The sequence below is a fragment of the Salvelinus sp. IW2-2015 genome, linkage group LG18 (genome assembly GCF_002910315.2).
Source record: "Salvelinus sp. IW2-2015 linkage group LG18, ASM291031v2, whole genome shotgun sequence".
NCBI classification, from domain to species: domain Eukaryota; kingdom Metazoa; phylum Chordata; class Actinopteri; order Salmoniformes; family Salmonidae; genus Salvelinus; species Salvelinus sp. IW2-2015.
The window spans coordinates 37,547,893-37,572,167 of NC_036858.1; the positions used below are offsets into that span (position 1 = coordinate 37,547,893).

Consider the following 24,275-nt stretch of genomic DNA (forward strand, 5'->3'; position numbering starts at 1 on the left):
TTGTCTCAGTCTTGCATATAGCGGGACATGATTGCCTGATTCAAAAGGTGGGCTAATCACAATGTACCATTGACCTAAATCAAGTGGACGTGTTGCTTGTGTCCCTACACTGGCGTATATAGGACTTAATACTTACCTGGGACACACTTTTAATTCCCTTGATGGACTTACCTCGAATGTCGCTGTAATTATTTGAGGACACTGGCATGCATTTAAGATCAGGCTTTACGTGCATGGCGCAATGGTTAAAATAAACAATGTTACAAGGAAATTCACTTATAGCCTTAACTACGATTGTGTATCCTACTGTTTTCAATGAATACACATCGATATAAAATAGGGCAGTGAATATCATCGGGATCATTCATTAAGCAGCCTGTTATGGTACTATATAGTGACAGCCGGCCACCACGGCCTCTTCAACTTGGTAGGATTCACTGATATGCTACACTCATAGGCTTCACATTGATTCTTATCTTAGTGTGGACCGCCCACCATATAGCATCCCAATGATTGAAATGCAGATTTGTAGAGACATTTCCCACAATGGCGTTGAAGAACAGCATCACAAAGATGTAAACAAGTTGAAAAGATGAACATGCTAATGTTTTTGTTGTTGTTGTTAACAATTTGGATTCATATCGATTCCCCCCGAAACAGCCACAATTTAAAAAAAACTAACGCCACTTTATAGGCCTACTGTATAAGTAATTATAGTGTTTCATGGACAACGCGTTTGTAAACTGTTGAGGAGTCTAGGCTACTGTCGGTATGCGTGAAAGCTCTTGTGGGGCCCTCGCTTTAGACATCCATATTCTAAGYCACAGAGCGCTAACCTTGACCTCTCCCTACACCCCACTCCATCTGTTTGCACAAAGAATGTTTTTCCTTTTTTCTCCCCCTAACCCCCTCCCCCCACCCCTACCCTGCTCACTCAAGGCGGACATTGATCAAAGCCAAAGAGCGCTACGACTCGTGCAGGAGGGAGCCCAGGCCGCGATAATCTCAATATGCAAATACCGTGCCCAATTCCGTCATAAATCAGTCAGGCGGTGTTAATGCATTAGAGATATCCATGTAGCAACAACTGCCAACTGGATCCGCACTGCGCACTGCCACATGCACCAACGTGCACGTGTGTGGTCTGTGCTGTGTGTGTGCTGTGCTGTGTGGTGTTGTCGTGTGTGTGTGTGCGCTCGTTGTGTGTGTGTGTGTGTGTGTGTTGTGTGCTGTGTTGGTGTGTTCCTGTGTGGCGCTGTTCGTTGTGTCGTGTGTGTGTGTGTGTGTGTGTGTGTGTGTGAGAGAGAGAGAGAGCGAGACAGAGAGCGAGACAGAGAGAGGAGGGTTACCATGTTCATTTACAATAAGTTTTCGTAGACTTGTGTTTAAATTCATAATATATAATGGGCTATTGACCAGTAATCTCAATCTATTTTAATCTTCAAGAGAAATACAGAACACTCCCTTTTTGTATTTTAGCCTAACCAAATGCAAACGAATAATATGTTTAAAAAAAAACTCAAAATCATGTGCATGCATAGCCTACTCTCCACGTGCGGGAGACCCGAAGAATTGAGTGATTGGGCTCTCGGGCACATTTCAATATATGCAAATGACCAGAGGTTCGCGCTATAAATCAGTGCTCAAAAAACACAACACATTCTCTGTGCCTCTTCATGCTTCACTCTACCCATGGACTATCCAACCGCTTCTCCTATGAAGGATATTTTATTTTTTAACCTTTATTTAACTAACAAGTCAACAAATTCTTATTTACAATGACAGCCTACCCCGGTCAAACCCTCCCCTATCCCGGAGGACGCTGGGCCAATTGTGCGCCGCCCTACGGGACTCCCGATCACTGCAGGTTGTAATATAGCCCGGGATCGAACCCGGGTCTGTAGTGACGCCTGTAGCACTGAGATGCAGTGCCTTATACCGCTGGGCCACTCGGGAGCCTTGCCTTTAAAAGTCGGAGTCATGACATCAGAGGGCATATCTACAAGCACATTTTGTCAAATCTGTAGAAAATACATCGTGAGACGTGCATGCAGGCCTACACAAATAGGTTATGCATAGATGTTTGGGGGTTGTTTTACATTCTATCTGCATCACCAAGAATAACAAAAATATGGGTCTACAAGTGATGTAGAGTAAAATACCTAAGGTACGTCTGGCTCTGTACTGGAGTTAGTTCACTCGCTTTCAGTCCAGGATAATAATAATTGTATGTCTAAAAAACAACTAACAATGAAGTTGTTTCACTTTGATAAGAGCCCCAAAAAAGTAATCCCATGCGCGATGCGTCAGGAAAACACTCACAGCCCACTTCAATGTGTTTGGGTCTTTACGCACACAGGGCTCCACGCGCGGTCAGATGTAGAGGAGAGGGCATTCTGGCCGGGCTACCTCAAAGTGAACATTTCAGCCAAAATGCAGCCCCCCCCCCAACCCTCCTTCCTCCTGTCTCTCTCTTGCTCTCTCTCTTTCAGCATTGTCCTCTCCCAGCAAAGAGGATGGAAGTTTCTCTTAAAATATCAGAGAGAAGACCAGGGAATTAGCTCAAAATCCTTGTTAAATCGAGCCTTACCTTGTCCGAAGAATATCAAGCTCTGCTGGTCGAGGCATGATTCCCAGCCTTACAATTAATATTAATGACTAGATTTCAAAATGTGGCATTATCACACCGAGAGATGGGCGCGCATGCCGCCCAGGCTTCGGCAGGTATTAGATCAAATCTGAAGGATTATGCGGCTATAGGCCAAATTATCACCCTGAGCTCCCATTCTCTCCTTCTCGCTCCCAGTGTGTGTGTGTGTGTGTTTGTGTGTAAAACATGTTTTGCAACATCTGTGCGTACCATCACACACACCACACACAGGCGCAAAACTCATCAAATGAATTACATAACTCGGGCGTTAATGGAAACGGACAGGTTTCCTATACCACAAACGCCCATCTCCCTCGGACGGGCTGCGGATACCACCCAGCAATCTGCGACAATCTCGGCGTAATGCATGACCATGTTTATGGCTGTAGTAGTTAATAAGTCGCTGTTAATTTTACACTGAACGCTTGTTATGATGATAAATGGGGAGGCCGAGATGGTCCACGTGGGACATCAACCATTTATTTATCTGTTGAACGGAGGCCTGCCTCCTATGTCAGTGCAATAATGTTAGTTGCGTAGAACTGAAATACCATGACGGACGTTTATCCAAGAGCGAAGCGCACACCCTTGGCACTCTGACTTATGATACCCAGGACACAAATGTTCAAACGTGGGCTCCACATCGCAATCCCCGTCTCTTTAAAAATTTAGCGCACGAGGTTTCCTTTATAGGCTACTAAATAGCCTATTGTTTGTTGTATTTTCATAATTAGAATTTTTCATGGAATGCTGTATGTTCAAGGGTTTATCATACGCCTAATTTAAAATCACACGTTTATCATAACCAACTTTTAGGTTCATCTAAGTACTAATTAATAAATAATAAGCCAAAGCCTACCAGTATTCATATATTCACAAACATAAAAGTAAGTGATAGCCCACATGGTAGGCATAATATATTCACTCCTTGAAACTTATCTAGATACAGACTATGCTATTTTTCAGTTTTGACTCGCTTTGAGGTGGCCATGGCATTGGCATGACTTCCACAATCATGGACTCAGACGCCCTCTAGCGTCAACAATCAGTACATCACAGATGCATGGTCAGTCCAGTCCAAGAGCTCCCACTTGTAATTGGCAGCATACTACAATATTGTACACCATAGGCAATTTCCTGGTTTACTCCCCGTAGGAGACTTGCACTATGAAGACTTTGAACATTGGTAGGTCTATATCCGAGTAGGGTTAGAGTTCTTCGCTGGGAAAAAATTGAGATCTATCGAAATTCCAATGTTGATGCTCAACTCCTCCTCTTTAGCCTAGGTCTACTCCATCTACAGGAACAAATACATCGATTGAAATAGAATGTATAATCATGGGAGTAAGGTTATTTCTAAACAAGGTTAAGCAGGCTAATGTTAACAGAAGAACGAACACGGCAACTTCAAATGGAGAACCTCTGTCTAGGCCTACATGTTGCATCACCTGTTTCAACTACTATTTTAAAAATTAGGCCTAGTTGGAAAACATCATGTTTGGACTAGGCTAGGCCTGCAGTTTACAATGTTTTGCCGAATATATGACAATTGAATTGACGCAGTGCGCCAGGATATAGGTCAATGTCATTTGTATTCCTGAAAAAACGAGTAGTGAATTGAAAGTCAATGTATTGATGTGGAGGGAAATCCTCATATAATCCGCAGTTTTATTTACGAAACTGTTCAGTTTTCTTTTATTTATTTTTCGCTAGACCTGAAAGGTCAGACCAATACATAGTTAAGCTACGGTTTTTGAAAGACATGAAAACCATCTTTGATACTTATTTGACAAACGGATAAAACTCACATTCTCGTGAAACAAAACCTCCCCTCTATTTGTGTTGTGTTAGGCCTATCTATGTTGTCGTTGTAGCTATAAAGACATTCGGTTTTGCTATGTGAAGCTCGACACACAAAAGGGCTGATCATGCAGGTGCAATGTATTAGTCTGCTCTATTACATGATCGTGATTTATTTATCTAGGCTTATTTATATTTCCATGCATATTATTATTATTGGACTATTATTATTATGCCTATTATTATTAGTATTATTATTATGCTATTAATCACGTTTTTTTTAATTGACAATCTGTCCTCAAAATAGGCTAAGCATGCCACCATACAGTGGAACTGTGGATTGTCTCWCCCTGTCAAAGTAAATTAATTCCAACTGTTTGTCCTCTTATAGCCTGCGTGGCGTTTATTACATTCAGACAGATGAATGGGACATACCTCAGAGAACTTAGTGATAAATCATGTATTTTTAATGGATATCAATAGAAGAAACCCCAAGACATGGCCCGCTATCTAATTTGATTAAACTGTGTTTAGGGTGAGTGGAAGTCTCTTACGGGGAAACGTGTAGTAATGACTCGGCGGGTGTTACACCAGTCTATTTTAATGATCTAATGGACTCCCAGAGAGTTTAACTCGGCGCTGTTCAAATGATTAACACGGACGAAAAATAGCATTCCTTCTGACARGATTCTTAATATCCGTCCTATAGGCACAGCCGCCCGCCCACTACCCATGATATCMGTTTGGGTGATGTGCAGGCGCGTGTGCACGTAGTCTATAATAACAATTTATGTAGCACGCAAAAGGTCAGAGCGCAAGGACAGCAATATCCATAGGCCTAAATGAGCACAACGAAAATATTAACCAAAGCGAAAGAAAAAGGTAGAGAAAGCCAAATAAAAAGGTAGGGTAGAGAACATTTGGTAGAGGAAAAATGTAAACTGCCAAGAAGTAGAATGTTCATGTCAATTAAAAAGTGATATGACAGATAAATAAGTTATTGCAGGATGCTGTCCTACACCTATMTAAGGAGAGTGGGTTGTTAGGACTAGGTCTAACTGTTGCATTAGCCTATGCAACAGTTCATTTCAGAACCATGGACAGCGTACATTTCCCCCCCCCACTTAACAATTTCATCTGGCGCACCAAACATCAAGATTTCGCCAAAACTATTCTGCTCTGCCTCTTGGCAACACATAGGCCTATGTGCATCGATCTTTAAAAAAAAGGAAAACCTTTCAGATACAAAACGAATTGTTTGTAGGTTAACCAAATGTAGACCTATAGGCCTAGGTATAAATATATTTGCGGTCGACAGGCCTACATGTGGCTGCATAGACACATTTTTTCCCACTGAATATGCCTTCGCTGTGTGCTACTGACAAATGTCCGTTACGTTCACTTTCAGAATGTAATGTATATTCTATATGATAGTTTGCAAACGCCTGACAAATATTGGTTATAGTTTACATTACAGGCTACATCTTGCGTGCACGTTGCACGCATGTGCCCTGTGCTGCCCCATAGGCCGACACAGTCTTTGAAAATAATGCAGTCATGGTGTAGGTAGGCCTAAGGCAGTGTCCACTGCTACCACTAAGTGGGAGTATTGGAAAGGGTTTGTTATTGTCAATACCAGTGAAAATCAACACATTTGAAGGTGTATTCTGAGACTGGGGATGATTCCAACAGCTCAGGTATGTGAATCAATTATCTTTCCTAAAGCAGTTATGACATGCATCAATTATATTSTTATGAACACTAACAACAGTTGATAGAGAATGATGCTGAACAAAGGCTGTAGTAGCATTGCAAATGCTTTCAAGTCGTGGGCATTGTAAGGGCCAACCCACATCAGCSCACCACTGATGTGCAGCACCTACCTTTGTTAAGGGTTATGGTTAGGGTTTAGTGTTAAGAGAAGGGAAGGGAAAGTTGTTCAATTCCTTAATATGTTGGAGCTTAAAAACACGGGCTGTGTTATGGCTCCTTTGTACTGTACAGCAGCCATCTTGCGGTAGATAAGTTAGTCGTTCTCAAAATCGTATACCCGTGCATTGACATTCATTTGAGTCGATTTGCACACCCTTTTCTTCCACACAGTCTTTTATTTGTAAATAATAAAAATGAACTCTTGAATATAAAACATACACATCAGTAGAGCCACATCTGTTATACAAACAAGAAATGTAGCAGTGAATACTTCTTTCCTAGATATCGTGTTTTGAGTGGATACCCATGGACTGTAAACAATCAGTATCATGGAGTAATACTGACAAAGGAAAGGGCAGTGGGCCTAACCGCAAGGTGTTCAACTGAAAGGTCAGCAAACAAGATTTTCATTGGCTTTTAAGTTCAGTCCAAACCATGAGAAAATAGGGGGATTCAAGTTTGCGGTTAAAGAAACAAGATGGAGTGTGTTGCAAATAGTCATGTTGGTGTTGGCTGCTATTTCGAGAAACTGAAAGGTCTGTTGGCTCCCTCTTGTGGTTGGGCACCGCTCAGCGTCTCTCGCAGCACAGGGCATGGGGCTCTGATCTGTTTCCATAGGACCAGGAATGTTTGGATCGTTTTGTGTGTGTGTGTGTGTGTGTAAATATTGTCAAACTTCTCCCCCTGACTCATATTGACAACATGTGTGTGCGCGTAGGTAATGCGTGCAGTCAGATACACTCATTTAATAATCATATATCTATATCTTTATCATTTCTGTCAAGTCATAATTTTACTTCATATACATTAAGCTCTGTTTTTATACACACATTCTCTACCTCTGTTTCTAGCCCCACTGTCATAGACTACTGTTAAAGCACCTAGATCCTCAGATAACTAGGGGGTTCCAGTTTGCTCAGTACTATGATACAGCACTACTCTCCAAAGGGTTCAAAAGGAACACAAGAAAATAAAAAAGGCTTTTTGGAGACTTCCTATTATGGAAATTCATACCCAGAGTTGGAGGTGTGGCCTGGGCGGAGCTTATTCCCCCGGTGTCCGCCCTTGGAAGGCGGATGGCTTTTCTGTTTGTATTCATATTCAGTACGGGCAAACTGTACAAGTACATGCAACATACAAGCTGGCCTAAAGTATGTGGAACTAACACACATTTAGTCATTTTTTTTWAAAGTAATTTGTCTGGCTTTTGTTTTACAAAAAAATGTGCATGCAGCTTGGGCCGGGGTCCCGAGTCATGCTGCGCCTGCCTCGCTCGCGGGGGCGGGACGAGAGGGGGGTGTGACAAGACCTCTGCAGGCCTGCAGACCACCGCCACTCGAAAACAAACACACACAGGGAGTCTGCACCACATGGTACCTTTTTGAACTCGAGGCAAATAGAATAAAACATATCTAACCATAATTTGGCCTCTGTTTTTCTTTCTCTTTCATAATCAATCCTTGTCCCAAAAAAATAATCAAGCTTTTGTGCTTGCTTTGATCTTAGAACAAGTGTTTTCTCCACCCGTGCAGACTCCCTTCCCTAACAGATTGTGCAACCATGCCAACCCTCACAGACACCTATAGTGACGCCATGACGGCATCAATGCTGAAACACATTTTGATGGGCAACTGTCGGCAGGGCATCATCAATCTTTTCTCTTTGTCTCCTGCACGCTCTTCATGGCCTCACAATAACCTCTTCACTGATTGGCTTCACCAAGCCTGGGCTGACATCCCTTGTGCCACCTAACAGAGTGGGGCTGCATGAGTCCCTTCTATCTCAGGAGCACGTGCCATAACACACCCAACGGCGGGAGAGGAGGAATGGACAAAGAGGAGACAAAGAAAGGAGATGTCAGAGAGGAGGACAAATACACGAGGTGAGACTCAGGAGTAAGGCCCCAGCAGCCCAGAGAAAGGTGGGAAGAGGGAAGGGAGGGAGTATGGGAAGTGATTGTCAGAATCCAGGTAAGCTCTGATTGGCTAGTTCTCTATCTCCTTTCCTTCCTTTCTATCTCTCTCTATCAATTTTTTCTCTCTGTCTGATTTGCTCTATTGCCCTAAGGGAAATTGGCCCTAGGTATGTGGTCATGCACTCTGGTCATTTGTGGTCCATTTGGGGTTGTGGTTGCGTTGTGGTCACTAAGAGCGCATATTAGCTGGTCCTGAGCTGTCCAGGGATGTCTGGGATGCCCGCCGCGTGAGCGAGGCTAACGTAGGGTCCACCAATGAGGAAGGGGGAAACAGTTTGTACCAGCCAATCACTGTGCTAGAGAGGTCCAGCTCCTCCAATAGGATCTGTGCAACTCCCATGAAGCATTTGTGGTCCAGTCGCCCGTAGTCGCCCCAGACTATTACCTGTGGAAGGTGACAGAGATATGTTAGGCCAAGGAAACACGCATGCACAAACACACACAGTACAGCTCCATGGTTTTATTACCTGGAGGATCTTCCCCTGTGGGCTCTCTTCAAACAGCAGGGCCTGCTGGTAGAGTGGCTCCAGGGTTTTACGTGCAATCTTGGTTTTCTTTTTGGCTTTACAGGCACCGTTATCCAGCAGGTACACCTTGACATAGGGAGCTGCAGTGAGAGAGAGGTGGGGGGTAGAAAGGAATGAGGGTATGCAGAAGAAACACACTTATCTGTCTGTGTGTGGGTAGGTGGGTGAGTGCGCGCATTTGTGCTTTTGTGCGTCGGTGTGTGTGGTACCTGGGAGTGATCTGGACCCTGGTTTGGGGTTAAGGCCACGTGCCCTGATCACCTCTACCTCCAGCTGGCCTTTTTTATCCATCATTCCAATTTGAACATCTCCTGTAAAACACACAATATATCTTATCCAGTTCAATGAATGTTTCATACCGCATGTAGTATATTATGTCAGGTTACACAAGTCCTTTGTGCCACTCACCCATGGCAGGTGTGGCTAATGTTTGCCGGCCCACCAGTTGGGCGGGGCCAAGGCCATCCAGGAAATCACTAAACTGACTGTCAGCCCTCAGCCTCATCCCCGAGAAGATTAGACTGGAATACACACGTACACACGTACACACGCACGCACGCACACACACACACACACAACACACAGATGTACTTTTGACACACGACACACACACAATACATTAGGGCGTACACGTCCACGTTCACAACACACACACACACACACACACACACCAACACACACACACCACACACACACACACACACACACACACACACACGCGCACACGCGCACACGACTGCGGTTAGACTACTGAATAATGTTAGACCGGATAAGCATTGAGAATGACACTACCGCTACAGTCAAAGAGACTGAGAGAGGCTAGAGATACTGACTTCCCCTCAGAGCTGTAGCTGTTCATGGCTGCCGTCGGTGGAGTCTCTGCTGGCCTGGCGGGGGTACTCTACAGCCATACCCACCTCTGTACTCCGCTGATCTGGATTTTGTTTTTTTCTTGCCCTTCTTCTTGGTATCCACCCCCACTGCTTTCTTATTGCACACACACAGCAAACACACAGTAAACACACAGTAAACACACACAGCAAACACACAGTAACACACCAACCATGCATGAACAATACCAACAGGTTGTCAGATGGCTGCTGGATCCAGGGCGTGTGTATGATCGTCTTGTTTTTGTGGTCTGTCTGTGTTACCTTTCTGGGAGGTGAGCTGTGAGGTGCTGCAGCTGCGTCTGGAGGGAAGGCCACGATGGCCACCACCCGTTGGCTGAGGCTGGAGCGCCGCTTCTTGCCCCGCCAATGCTGTATCTGATTGGCTGCCGTCTGTGCGCTCAATGCCATAGATCTCACCGCTCACGCTCGTGGTGCTCTTCAACATGCTCTGGCCTGACGCACGGACCGCCTTGCTATACATACAGATAGACAAATACATGTTGTAGACATTACTGCAACACCAGGAGTGTGTGTGTGTGTGTGTGTGTGTGTGTGTGTGTGTGTGTGTGTGTGTGGTGTGGTGTGTGTGTGTGTGTGGTGTGTGTGGTGTGTGTGTGTGTTTGGTTCTATTTACTTGAAGCGTCCCGGGTCTCTCTGACTGGATGGACATGTAGCTGGTACTACTGATGCGGGAGGCACTGCTGGTGCGAGAGATGGCTGACACGTCGCTGACATCACTGTCTGAAGACTTGCGGGATACATTCTCACAGCTGGTTCTCCTCTGGTCCTTATACAGCTAGAGAGAGAGAGAGGACGATAAGATATATACACATGTTTTAAATGCAAATAAACTGAATTGAATTGTTTGAATTGAGAGGGGCGATAGATGAGTGAGGGGTGAGAGACAGAGGGACAGAGATATAAGGAGCGAGAGAGAGGGACAGAGAGAAATGGAGAGGGACAGAGATATAAGGAGCGAGAGAGAGAGGGACAGAGAGAGGAACAGAAAGAGATGGAGAGGGAGACAGACAGGGGTTATTGGCTGACCTCTAGTGACAGGTGACTGACCTCGCGTTTGCTCTTAAGCGCCCTCTCCAGGTCCCTGCTGGAAGTGGAGGGAGCAGCAGAACTGTAGGACTCCCTCTGCTGCACCTTCATCTGGAGCTTGACGAACACGTTCCTCCGCTGCTAGAGCTCCACCACACACACATGCAACGCACACACACACACACAACACAACACACACCACACACACACACACACACACACAACACACAGCAAACACCACACACACACACACACACACACACCACACACCACACACACACAACACACACACCACACAACAGACACACAGGAATGAGTAAAAATAAGCAACACACCATATCAGTCACTCAGGTTTACAAGTCAAGAAATCCACACACCTTGTTCTACGGGGCTGCTGCTCTTGTCGGGGACCTGTGGGAGGTGTCTGACCCTGCGAGCTGCTGACGAGGATGTCACTGAGGAGGACAGAGACGCACCACCACCTTGGAGGGGGCCCCTGAGAGAGAGAGCGAGAGAGAGAGAGAGAGAGATAGATGGAAGAAAGAGGATGAAAGAATAGAGAGAGAGAAGAGCGAAAGAGAGAGAGAGAGATAGATGGAAATAAAGAGGATGAAAGAATGAGAGAGAGAGAGATACAACAAGGGGATGTATCTCTTCATGGAAATCCTGCAGCACAAACTATTCCTTTCACTGCTGGACACAGAGTTTGTACACATACAGTGCGCTCCAAAAGTATTGGGACAGTGACAATTTGTTTGGTTTTTTCGGCTCTGTACTCCAGCACTTTGGAATTTAAATGATACAATGACTATGACGTTAAAGTGCACTGTCAGCTTTAACTTGAGGGTATTTTAATCCATATCGGGTGAACCGTTTAGAAATTACAGCACTTTTTTGGACATTGTCCCTTCATTTTAGGGGACCAAAAGTATTGGGAAAAATGTACTTATGTGTATTAAAGTAATAAAAAGTTATGTATTTGGTCTCATATTCATAGCACGGAATGACTAGATCAAGCTTGTGACTCCTAGGTTATGGATAATCCTGAATGAATTATGAATAATGAGTGAGAAAGTTACAGGCACACAAATGTCATACCCCCAAGACATGCCAACCTCTCACCAATAATAACAGGGGAGTTTATCATGTCTTGGGGGTATGATATTTGTGCGTCTGTAACTTTCTCACTCATTATTCACAATATTTTCATTCTTCCACAAGATATAGTCCCGACACAAATCCAGGGTTCCTACCCAAGTCGGCTGGTGATTCGTTCTATCAATTCGGTTGCCAGAGACGCGACCCTGTCGTTCAGTCTTTTTGTTCTGTGTTTATGGACGTGACCCGTTCTAAATGTTCTACTGACTGGCAGTTCTTATCCCTTGCTTGCTAGCTAGCCAACGACAGCTAACTTACAGTCACGACAAACAGCAAGATCAACAAAGCAGCTGCATTTCCATTTGTCTAAGATGTTTTCTCGTGACATTTATTTGGATACATCCATAACAATGAGTTAATGAGGCGTGATTTCACCTGACATTGAAAACGTGCTCTCTCGTCAGGACACTGTTGTTCAGAGGACCTAACCAAGACCACAGCGAACACAATCACTTCAAACTGAAGCTGGAAAGACTGCCAAATAGCTGCATGTAGTTTCGTTTGACCTTTTTTCAAGTGATATTTCTTTGTATATATCCATAAAAATGATTCTGATTCATGATTTCGACTGGCTGAGAAATGCTGCCTGCCTGTCTGTCTCGTCCCGACTCCTGACTCGTTCATTACTATGCGACAGCTGGAGATCGAATTTGAATATTGAAACAATGTTGTAATTGTGGGAGAGACAAACAGCAATGTTTATACAAATCTCCGCTGTTGAAAACTAAATGTTAGTCTAAAAGAAATGTGAGATAATGTCTAGATACTTTTATAAATWGCCTGGCTGGGCAGATGAGACAGTGGATTGTGCAGTCAAATGGAACAGAGTAAATAGGCATTTTAACAACATAGCCGGTGGTAACTTGTGGAATAGACATCAATCAGCATTCATGATTAGACCCACCCATTGTATAAACACATACGACACATACACTTACACACACAACCCACCACACATTGGCCCAGGGCTGGAGTACAACGTCAAATAAATAGTGTGTCTGCATTAAAGGCAGTGGGATCACAGAGGAAGAAGGTACAGCTTCTCTCTCTCTCTCTCTCCTTCTCTCCTCTTAACTCTCTCTTCTCATCTCTCTCTCTCTCTTTCTCTCTCTCCGTGTCCTCCCTCTCCATCTCCTCTCTCTCTCTCTCTCTCTCTCTCAGACCACTCCTCCAGGGGGTCAGAGGTGAGGAGTCAGAGGTCAGCACCTGTTTGTTTGGGGTGAGCCCGGGAACCCCGGAGGTTCCCCTTACCGAGTGGCCGCAGGGGATGGGGTCGTCCTCGGGATGCCCTCAAGATGGAGGTGGGCTTATTCTTGGGGCCCCCACACACACACACCATACACACCATACACACCGTGTGCACACCGTCGCACAGCGCAAAGCAGCATGCAAAAAGGAAATAAAAGAACAGAATATAGACTAAAAGAAAAGCAATGAAAGGAAAGGACGGAAAACATACGAAAATAAATAAATAAATAAACATTGTCAAACATGTTGAAATCCGTATAGACATGTAAAAACATATCAGTGAATCCTGATCCATGCTTTCATGCTAACGTCAGCATCACCATGCTAACCATGGGTTCAAATCAAATGTTACTGGTCACATACACATCTTTAGCAGATGTTATTGCAGGTGCAGCAAAGTGCTTGTGTTCCTAGCTCCAACAGAACAGTAGTATCTAGCAGTGCAGTAGTATCTAAGAATGGTTCACAACAATACTCACAAATCTAAAAGTAAAATAATGGAATTAAGGAATATTTCAATATTAGATTGAGTAATGTCGGAGTGGCTTTGACTAAAATACAGTAGAATAGAATATAGTATATACATATGCACTGTTGCCCATTCTTCGCCACACTGTCTGTGTGGGTGGACCATTTCAGATCGCCAGTGATGTGTACGCCAATGAATTTCAAGCTTTCCAGCTTCTCCACTGCGGACCCGTCGATATGGATAGGGGCATGCTCCCTCTGCTGTTTCCTGAAGTCCACGATCAACTCCTTTGTTTTGTTGACGTTGAGTTAGAGGTTATTTTCCTGGCACTACTCTCCCAGGGCCCTCGCCTCCCTGTAGGCTGTCTCGTCATTTTTGGTAATCAGGCCTACTACTATTGTYWCGTCTGCAAACTTGATGATTGAGTTGGAGGCATGCGTGGCCAGGCAGTCATGGGTGAATAGGGAGTACAGGAGGGCACTAAGCACGCACACTTGAGAGGCCGCTGTGTTGAGGATCAGCGAAGTGGAGGTGTTGTTTCCTACCTTCACCACCTGGGGGCGGCCAATCAGGAAGTCCAGGACCCAGTGGCACAATGCAGGGTTCAGACCCAGGGCACCGAGCTTAATGATGAGCTTGGAGGGTACTATATTGTTGAATGCTGAGCTATAGTCAATGAATAGCATTCTTACATAGGTATTCCTCTTGTCCAGATGGGACAGGGCAGTGCGCAGTGCTATGGCGATTGCATCATCTTTGCACCTATTAGGGCGGTAGGCAAATTGAAGCGGGTTTAGGGTGTCAGGTAAGGTAGAGGTGATATGATCCTTAACTAGCCTCTCAAAGCACTTCATGAGTGCTACAGGGCGATAGTCATTTAGTTCAGTTACCTTTGCTCTCAGTACAGGGTACAGGAACAATGGTGGACATCTTGAAGTAGACTGGGATAGGGAGAGATTCAATATGTCCGAAAACACTCCAGCTAGCTGGTCTGCGCATGCTCTGAGGACGCGGCTATGGATTCCGTCTGGGCCGGAAACCTTGGGAGGGTTAACACGCTTAAATGTCTTACTCACGTCAGCCACGGAGAACAAGAGCTCACAGTCCTTGGGAGCGGGCCAAGTTGATGGCACTGTGTTATCCTCAAAGCGGGCAAAGTACGTGTTTAGCTTGTCCGGAAGCAAGACGTCGGTATCCGCGACGTGGCTGGTTTTCCCTTTGTAGTCTGTGATTGTCTGTAGACCCCACCACATAAGTCTTGTGTCTGAGCTGTTGAATTGAGGTTGGAACTGGTTCAGGGAAGTGAACCAAAAACCATAAAAGAATGACATTTTTCAAGGAACCGAACCAGACCCGAGAACGAAGGTGATCTATACTGTTCCAGAACAGAACCATTATTTAAAAGCATGGGAATCGGTTAACAATCACACAAAAAAAATGCAACTAAGCGCCTATGCAAATTAGAGAACAATAGATTTACTTTTTCAATGGTAGTTAAGAATACTATTGTTTCACATTGGATTCATTAACTACAAAAAGGTAAGCCGTGTTTTTATTTTAATAACTGGTGCCGCTCTGCACACACAAGCTAGTTGTCTAGCTAGCTTATTAGGTAGCTCTGGTCTAGCTCTCGAAAACTCTAGGCACCATTAAGTGTAATGTAATGTAACGGAGAGTCATGATCAAGGGCTAGCTCTGGTCCAACATTAGTTAAGTCAACTCTTTGAAGTTCAAAGACATTTAAAGTTCCTTCATATAAGCCACTCCTCCGTAGGTATAAATCTGTGGGCCTAATTCAGATAATGCATGTCATAAAAACAAGATGCCCAGCATTATCCTCACCAGCAAAACATTTTTACATCCTACCCTACACTTGTCTGTCCAATGCATGTACATAGCTTGCCCGCTCCATAGCAAGCTGCTCTATCCATTGGTGAAGTCATTTAATGTCGAGCTAAATGTAAAAAATATATATTTCAGAGGTTTAAAAAGGAACAGAAAGGAACGAAATAAACAGTAACTTTTTTTGGAAAAGTGGAATGGAACTCAAAAAATTATGTTTCTGTTCTGGATGAAATTATTAGGAAAAGAAATTGGTTCCAACCCCTGATGCTAACCACTGTCGTACAGTACAGGTACAGCTGACAACCTCTTAAAGTAATAGTTAATTCCAAAATCAAAGTTTAAATAGTGGTACTGTGGATGAACTGGTGAACAGAAAAGAGGTAGACCACCACTCTAGGATCAGTTTACCCACAAACCTAAATTATTATGGGGGAAAACTGATCTTAGATGTCTATGGGGAACTTCATCCTACTCTGGGAACTCATGAGATGGGACAGTCTATGATGACAGGATGAAACCCACAATGAGATGCACATGCTCAACTCAAGCTTTCACTTTAATCCTGTACTGATGTGAATGGGAGATTTTAATGAAAGTTTAAGGATTGGGCCGGAAGTGATGATGTTGAAACACAAAAATCTGGGTATATGTTATGGTTGGCCACCTTACCTGTCTCTGCCAGGGAGCTTCTTTCCCAGATTGTGACAGGTTGATGAGTCCAGGGTCCGAGTTTGCCTGGGAAATTGGGGGATGAGTGGAAAACAGAAAGAATCGGATGGAGGGATGAATAAATGAATGGAGTATGGGAGAGGGGTAAACAGCTGGGGTAAGTGAGAGAAGTCTGATTCTCTATTCATAATGAATCGGACAGCCTTATGCTCTACAGAAGCCAGTTAAGATATGGATTTGATGTAGCTGCCTCTGTGTTGTCAATACACAACAATGAAATATGGAACAAAGATCACGAGGAAGCATCACACACTCATGCATTCATTGAACAAGTACTGTGTGTGTGTGTGTGTGTGGCGTGTGTGTGTGTGTGTGTTGTGTGTGTGTGTGTGTGTGTGTTTGTGTGTGTGTGTGTGTGTGTGTGGTGTGTGTGTGTTGTGTGTGTGTGTGTGTGTGTGTGTGTGTGTGTGTGTGTTGTGTGTGTGTGTGTGTGTGTGTGTGTGGTGTGTGTGGGTGTGTGTGTACCTCTTCTTGCACTGAGGTGGTTTTACTGTCTCTTGTCTAGGAACTAGACCCTCCATCACCATCTTTCATACATACCACAACATGAACGGTGATGAGATGACATGATGAGAAACACAGACACACATTTCACAGACAGACACAAAACACACCACTTGTGACTTACATAGATATAAACTCAACTTTGAATCCTGAATATGTGTCTTTTGTTATGAATAATGAAAGACAAACATTAGTGATAATGAGAAAGCTCAGTTGGCATGCAACAAACAGACAAAAGCTTCTGAAATCCCTCAATTCATAGACTACAAACTCCACAAGCGAAAAGCAAAACAGCACAGGCATTCTTCATGAGAAGATAGAGGCTGCTTTACACAACTTTTACACGCAGAATGCTAGAACACAAACTAGATTGTAGAACACAACCTACAGGCGTGTACATTCTAGAATCCAAACTACAAGCCACAGTGATTCTAAAGAACATATTAGAGCCAAGGACACTAGGCCACCAGATTCTACGCCAAAAGACCCTGAAAAAGTCCCATTGAGCAAATTATTGATTGGGATACGGTTAGGTGAGAGGTTAGCTAGCTATTACACTGTTTGTTGGGGTTTAGTACAGGTGTGGGGGTTAAGTTGGGTCAGCTGCTAACAGGGGGGGATGGGGCCGGATGGGAAGGGGGTACCTGTCGTCTTCTGGGGAGGCGTGTTGATTAGAATCCTGGGGCTGGCGGGGGCGTCTGCGGGGCAGAGACTGGGAGCAGCTGAGACCCGCAGCACCCCCGGTGGACACACAGAGAAACACATGATCACCTGCACTCTCATAGGGGCTTATCGACTTCATGGGTCTATCATATGTCCGAGTCTCATTTAAGGCTGTTATCACAAAAAAGGCACCCTCCCTTTATGTCCTCTCACAAAGTAGCTATGTACAAACACCTCACTCCATGAGACCCCCCACACACACACACACAACACACACACACACACAACCACACACACACACACACACACACACACACACACACACCACACACACACACACAACACACACACACACCACACACCACACACACACACACACCACACACACTAAAAGGGTGTAGGAGGTGGGGTGCAGAGTACAAGTTCAGTGGGCTGTACCTTTTGGGCTCTGGTGAAGGAACACTATGGTTCCTTTCTGTTCAGACAGTTGGTGCTAGCGCTCCTCAGTCTTAACCCTGTCAAGAGAAGGCTGTAGATACACTAGCCCAATAGCATGCCATCCAATGCAGGAGAGGAGAAAACAGGACAGGAGGAGATGCAGAGAAAGAAGAGAAAAATGGAAAAGAAAGAAATGTTAGATACCCAAATCATAAAAAGACATGCTGTCTGAACCTGGTTTCGAGTGATTAGGTGATTGATTACAGTCACGGCAATGGAAGAATGTTGTCAGATAGTAAGGTAGTCAGGTTGTCACGCGAGACCTGTTCTCCGGTTCTCAGAAGAGTCCTTGACACATGGTATGAGAAGGTCATTGAGGGCTAAAGGTCTGCCTGTCTGTCTGTCTGTCTGTCTGTCTGTCTGTCTGTCTGTCTGTCTGTCTGTCTGTCTGTCTGTCTGTCTGTCTGTCTGTCTGTCTGTATGTGTGTCTGTGTGTCTGTGTGTCTGTGTGTCTGTGGGTCTGTGGGTCTGTGTGTCTGTGTCTGTGTCTGCGTGTGTGTCTTACCTAACGGTGATCTTGTCTGTAAACCTGAGAACTCGTTGTGTGAAAGAGCGGCGCGTTGCTGTGACAACACTGGAGCGCACCATTAAGCTAGTCTTTAGACATGCAGGCAGCGTGGAACTTCACTCAAGACAATTAAAAAAAAAAATCTAAATAAAAGCATGTTATAAAAACACAACATAAATCAACTTAACATCAAACAAACAAAGGCCAAGAGTGGGTAAGGATGTGTGTGGTAGCCTACAACTGTGGACAATACTCCCATATGGACAAGATTGCAGCACCTGTTCATGAAYTGCAAATTGGACTACTTTCAGTACCGGCTCCAAGTGAATTGATAGAATTCATTCAAGGATATTAGTAAGATCAAGATCAGTAAGACCAGGATACAGTATCTGTACTGCAACAGTGGTATGAAGTTACTCAAGTGATAGTACCTCCTGAACATCAAACTACAAAAGTATAACATACCACAACAACACTAACTTACAAGACAATTGTGTGTGTACATGGGGGGGAGAGACGGGGTACAAAGTTTGGAGGGGAGCGACTTTCCAACACAGCCTCTCTCTCTTCTTCCACATACCTGTAAATGTCCTTGTGGATGCTGTTGACTAAGAGGGGCCTCTTAGCGGGAAGAGTGTTACTGTGTCTAGAAGTAGTGGTGGAAGAAGTACCCAATTGTCATACTTGAGTATAAGTAAAGACATCTTAATAGAAAATGATTCAAGTAAAAGTTGAAAGTCACCCAGTAAAATACTACTTGAGTAAAAGTCTAAAAGTATTTGGTTTTAAATATACTTATGTATCAAAAGTAAATGTAATTGCTCATATACACTTAAGTATCAAAAGTAAAAGTATAAAGCATTTCAAATTCCTTATATTAAGCAAATCATTTTAATTTCGGATAACCAGGGGCACATCCCAAAACAAAGAATTTGGGTTGCGTTGGTCCGTGAATCCGCCAGATTAGAGGCAGTAGGGATGACCAGGGATGTTCTCTTGATTAGTGCATGAATTGGACAATTTTCCTGTCCTGCTAAGCATTCAAAATGTAACAAGTACTTTTGGGTGTCAGGAAAAATTTATGGAGTAAAAAGTACATTATTTCCAATAGAAATGTAGTGAAGTAAAAGTAAAAGTTGTCAAAAATAGAAATAGTAAAGTACAGATACCCAAAACATTGACTTAAGTAGTACATTAAAGTATTTTTACTTAAGTACTTTACACCACTGTCTAGAAGACCTCCTGAGGTGTGATGTGTGTGTGCATGCAGGAGATGGAGATAGAAAAAGGGGGAGGAGGAAGATGGATTAACAGAATGGAAATACAATTCCCAAACTACTGCTAAAGAAAGACAGGAGAGCAGCATGCCAGCCGTGTGGAAGCATGTATGCCAGCCTTTGCCAGTCTCTTCCAGCCATGTACCAGCCAGGCTTTGCCACTTACCTCTATGGGTGGGCTCACTGGGACAGTATTGCACCTTTGTCCAATATAATGGATCTGGTAATGCACTGAACTAGTGTCAAAAAGTGCCCTCTAGTGCTCGAGGCACATTATTACAACCATGAACGGATCACTATAGCTACATGACGCTAACTCTGAATAACTAGCTGCCCCTCAGGCATTGGCCAAGGTCAGCAGAGGCTATGTGCGGTCAGCGGTGGACAGTCCCAGTGTTGACGTCTGATCGGGTGTGTGTTGTGTCACTGTCACATGGGATAGGATGGACACACTGAAATTGCATGTCAATTGCTCGCTCACACACATTACGACAGAATAAGAAGCATTTAGATCAAGGGTGAAGTCATGTAAGAAATCTCCACACATCTATATGCAGCTCCAAAATCAATGGAAAAAGACAAGGACCACTTAAGGTGAAGCGCCATAAGGACGGTGAGAATGAGGATTGGGATCATACCTAATACAAATAATAATACATGTCCTGACTTCTGTTTACCTTTTAGTGTGTAGGCACTCTGCACTTTTGCCCCGCATTGATTGGTGGATCAAGATGACCTCACTGTGGTTACCATGGGGATGGATGACACATGAGGAAATAAACAACGGAAGCCAAACCGGAGGACAGAGAAAGAACATAGATACAAAGCTGAGCCAGCGGAGAACAATGGGACAGGTAGAAGTTTCCCCTAACCACAGGTCTAGGATCAGATGATTCTATCCCATATCCTAACCCTAACCATTACAGGGGATGAACAAATCTGACCCTGTATCAGTGGTTGAGGGCAACTTCTACCTACTCCGACAGGTACACATATGATAGCAAGAGATGCTACGATGCCTTATAACTCTTAATAAACTTTTGTCTCATGGCTATAACTTCATTGTTCTGAGAGTCTGAATCAGCGAACAACTGAGAACAACAAACAAGTGAACAGCCATATCCAAACATAATCCTGACTATTCATCGTGCTGAATCACAGAAAGGAAGAGAGCAGAAGACAAAGGAAGAAACACAACTAAACGACCTTTTGAACTGGAAAAGACAAAAGGGAAAAAGAATCCAGGGCCACCCGATTGTACACACACGGACACACACACGGACACACACACCTGTCATCTACATAGTCCTGCTCCTGGTAGTGTCCTCTGGTAGAGTCGTAGTAGCGGGTGGGAGAACGAGACCTCCTACTATGGTGGATCTCATCATCCAAACTCCTGATACAGAGGGGCGAGATATGGAGATATGGGACAGGGAGAGAGNAGACCTCCTACTATGGTGGATCTCATCATCCAAACTCCTGACACAGATGAGGGTTGAGAAAGATATGGAGATGAGGAAGAGGGAGAGAGTGCAAAAGAGAGAAGAGGTGGGGGGTGGGGAGAAAGAGAGAACAAGGCTTTTAGCTGTGGTAACAGTGTATGTGTTGGCTGTGTTGGCAGTGACAGTAAGAGCAATATTGGCAGCACTACTTGTTCTGGGTCGCAAAGGCCGAAACACAAACTTGTCCCTGAAGTTCTCTCCTCAACCCGCTCTCTTCATCAACACCCCATCTCCCCCCTGTCCTTTCCACTCCCCTCACCTCTGGGTGGGGACGTTGGTGGGTCGTGATCGGCCCCTGCCCTGTTCCTCTCTGTGAGGGGAGACAGATCGAGAGCGAAGCTGGGGTGTCCTCTGCTGCTCCGGCACCTCCAGAGTGGTGGCGTGGGGGACCCTCTGCTGCCGCTCCCTCTCCCGCGAGCCTCTTTCGGCTGCTACACACACACACAGCCACAGGGGGAGAGAAGCATTGTTCATAAAAGCAAAACATACATAAGACATACTGTACTGTCCCAAGCTGGCACAATTGTAGCCCTCAGCTCTAATATGGCAATACTGATACAAACTACTCATGCCAGTTGAACCCAAGGATACACAGTGTTCCTGCTTTACCAAACAACCTCCTCCTGTGAGCTTATAATGTTCAGCTTGCATAAAGAAGACCTGCCTGATCCCGAAACAGTGAAAATCTCGCTGCAATCACACTGCAATTAACTAAGGTCCATGTGAGTGTTTTTTGTCATCTTTATAGGAGAGGAATGCTTCATTAAAGCTGAGAGTGGGTCCCTTTAATCTCCAATTTCTTTTTCTACCAAGAAAAATTAGTGGCTGTATCAATTTCTTTCTCTCTTCCTCTCTCTCTCGCTCTCTTTTTTCTCTCTCTAATCTTTCAAACACACACATATGCCCACACGCACATACACCCACAAACCACAGACAAATACGGCAGTGACGTTTTCGGAGTGTTCTGACAACAACAGAACAACATTTTAGTTGTAGAATGTCGATGGAATGTCTCTCTTAGTGAGAAGACAGCATTCCCATGACCCCCCCCACCTTTAGACACAACTGGAAGATAGAGCTGCAGCGGATAGCTGCTGTCTTACGGGCTCCTGCCCAATTCTCTTTTACTATGAAGTTAACTTTTTGGGTACATAATATTTCTGCCATCATTTCCTATGACCGAAAACAGCTTCTGGGTATCAGAACAGGGACCAGGCCCTAATCTCCGGGACTCGAAAGAGGTAGAGGCGGTGCAAGAGAAGCAAACGAGCGAGCCCCTGACAAGACTAAGACAGCGGTTAAATGAACCGCCTCTACCCTCCGTTKTATTGGCAAACGTACAATCACTAGAGAACAAAATGGACGAGCTCCGTTTGAGGCTATCCTATCAACGGGACCTGAAGGACTGTAATATCCTATGTTTCTTGAAGTCGTGGCTGAACAAGGACATAATATCCATCTAGCGTTTTTTTCCCTATGCATCGTCAAGACAGCTGGTGGAGGATCTATGATGTTGAGGAAGTCTCAAGGTTTTGCTTGCCTTACTTAGAACACCTAATGATATGCTGCAGACCATATTACAGTATTTACCAAGAGAGTTTTCATCTATATTTTTTGTAGCTGTCTATTTACCATCACAAACCGATGCTGGCACTAAAACCACACTCAACAAGCTGTATAGGGCCATAAGCAAACTAGACAATGCACATCCAGTGGTGGCGTTCCTAGTGGCCGGTGATTTTAATGAATGCAGGGAAACTGAAATCTGTCTTACCAATTTTTTTACAAGCAAGTCACCTGTGTGACTAGAAGTGAAGAAAACTATAGATCACCTTTACTCCACACACAGAGACACATACAAAGCTCTCCCTCGCCCTTCATTTGGCAAATCTGACCATAACTCTATCCTCCTGATTCCTGCTTACAAGAAAAAACTCAAACAGGAAGTACCATTTATACGCTCAATAAGGAATTGGTCCGATGAAGAAAATGCTAAGCTACAAGACTGTCCTTTTGCTAGCACAGACTGGAATATTTTATTTATTTAACCTTTATTTAACTAGGCAAGTTAGTTAAGAACAAATTCTTATTTACAATGGCGGCCTACCCCGGCCAAACCCGGACGATACTGGGCCAATTGTGCGCCGCCCTATGAGACTCCCAATCACAGCCTGAGGTGATGCAGCCTGGATTCAAACCAGGGATTGCAGTGATGCCTCTTGCACTGAGATGCAGTGCCTTAGAACGCTGCGCCCGAATATGTTCCGGGATTTATCCAATAACATTGAGGAGTTTACCACATCAGTCACCGGCTTCATTAACTTCTTTGGGGTAGGGGCCAGTATTTTCACATCCGGAAGAAAAGAGTACCCAGAGTAAACTGCCTGCTACTCAGGCCAGATGCTAGGATATGCATATTATTAGTAGATTTGGATAGAAAACACTCTGACGTTTCTAAACCTGTTTGAATGATGTCTGTGAGTATAACAGAACTCATATGGCAGGCAAAAACCTGAGAAAAAATCCAACCAGGAAGTGGGAAATCTGAGGTTTGTAGTTTTTCAACTCTTTGCTTATCCAAGATACAGTGGAAATGGGGTCACGTCCTAAGGCTTCCACTAGATGTCAACAGTCTTTAGAATCTTGTTTGAGGCTTCTACTGTGAAGTGGGGGCAAATGAGAGGGGAATGAGTCAGAGGTCTGCCAGAGAGCCACGAGCTGACCATGCGCGTTCCCGTGATAGTTAACTTGCATTCCATTGCATTTTTGAAGACAAAGGAATTCTCCGGTTGGATAATTATTGAAGATTTATGTTAAAAACATCCTAAAGATTGATTCTATACATCCTTTGACATGTTTCTACGGACTGTAACGGAACATTTTGACTTTTCGTCTGCACCTAGTGATCACGCGTCACTACTGGGCTAAACGTGCAAACAAAAAGGAGGTATTTGGACATAAATTATGGACTTCATCGAACAAAACAAACATTTATTGTGGAACTGGGATTCATGAGACTGCATTCTGATGAAGATCATCAAAGGTAAGTG

General features: G+C 44.3%; 1 pseudogene; it reads right to left on the reverse strand.

The window, feature by feature from the left end:
* Positions 1-6,527: 6,527 nt before the first annotated feature.
* The window catches only part of LOC111977922 (regulating synaptic membrane exocytosis protein 1-like), an 82,777-nt pseudogene continuing 65,029 nt past the window's right edge, over positions 6,528-24,275 (reverse strand).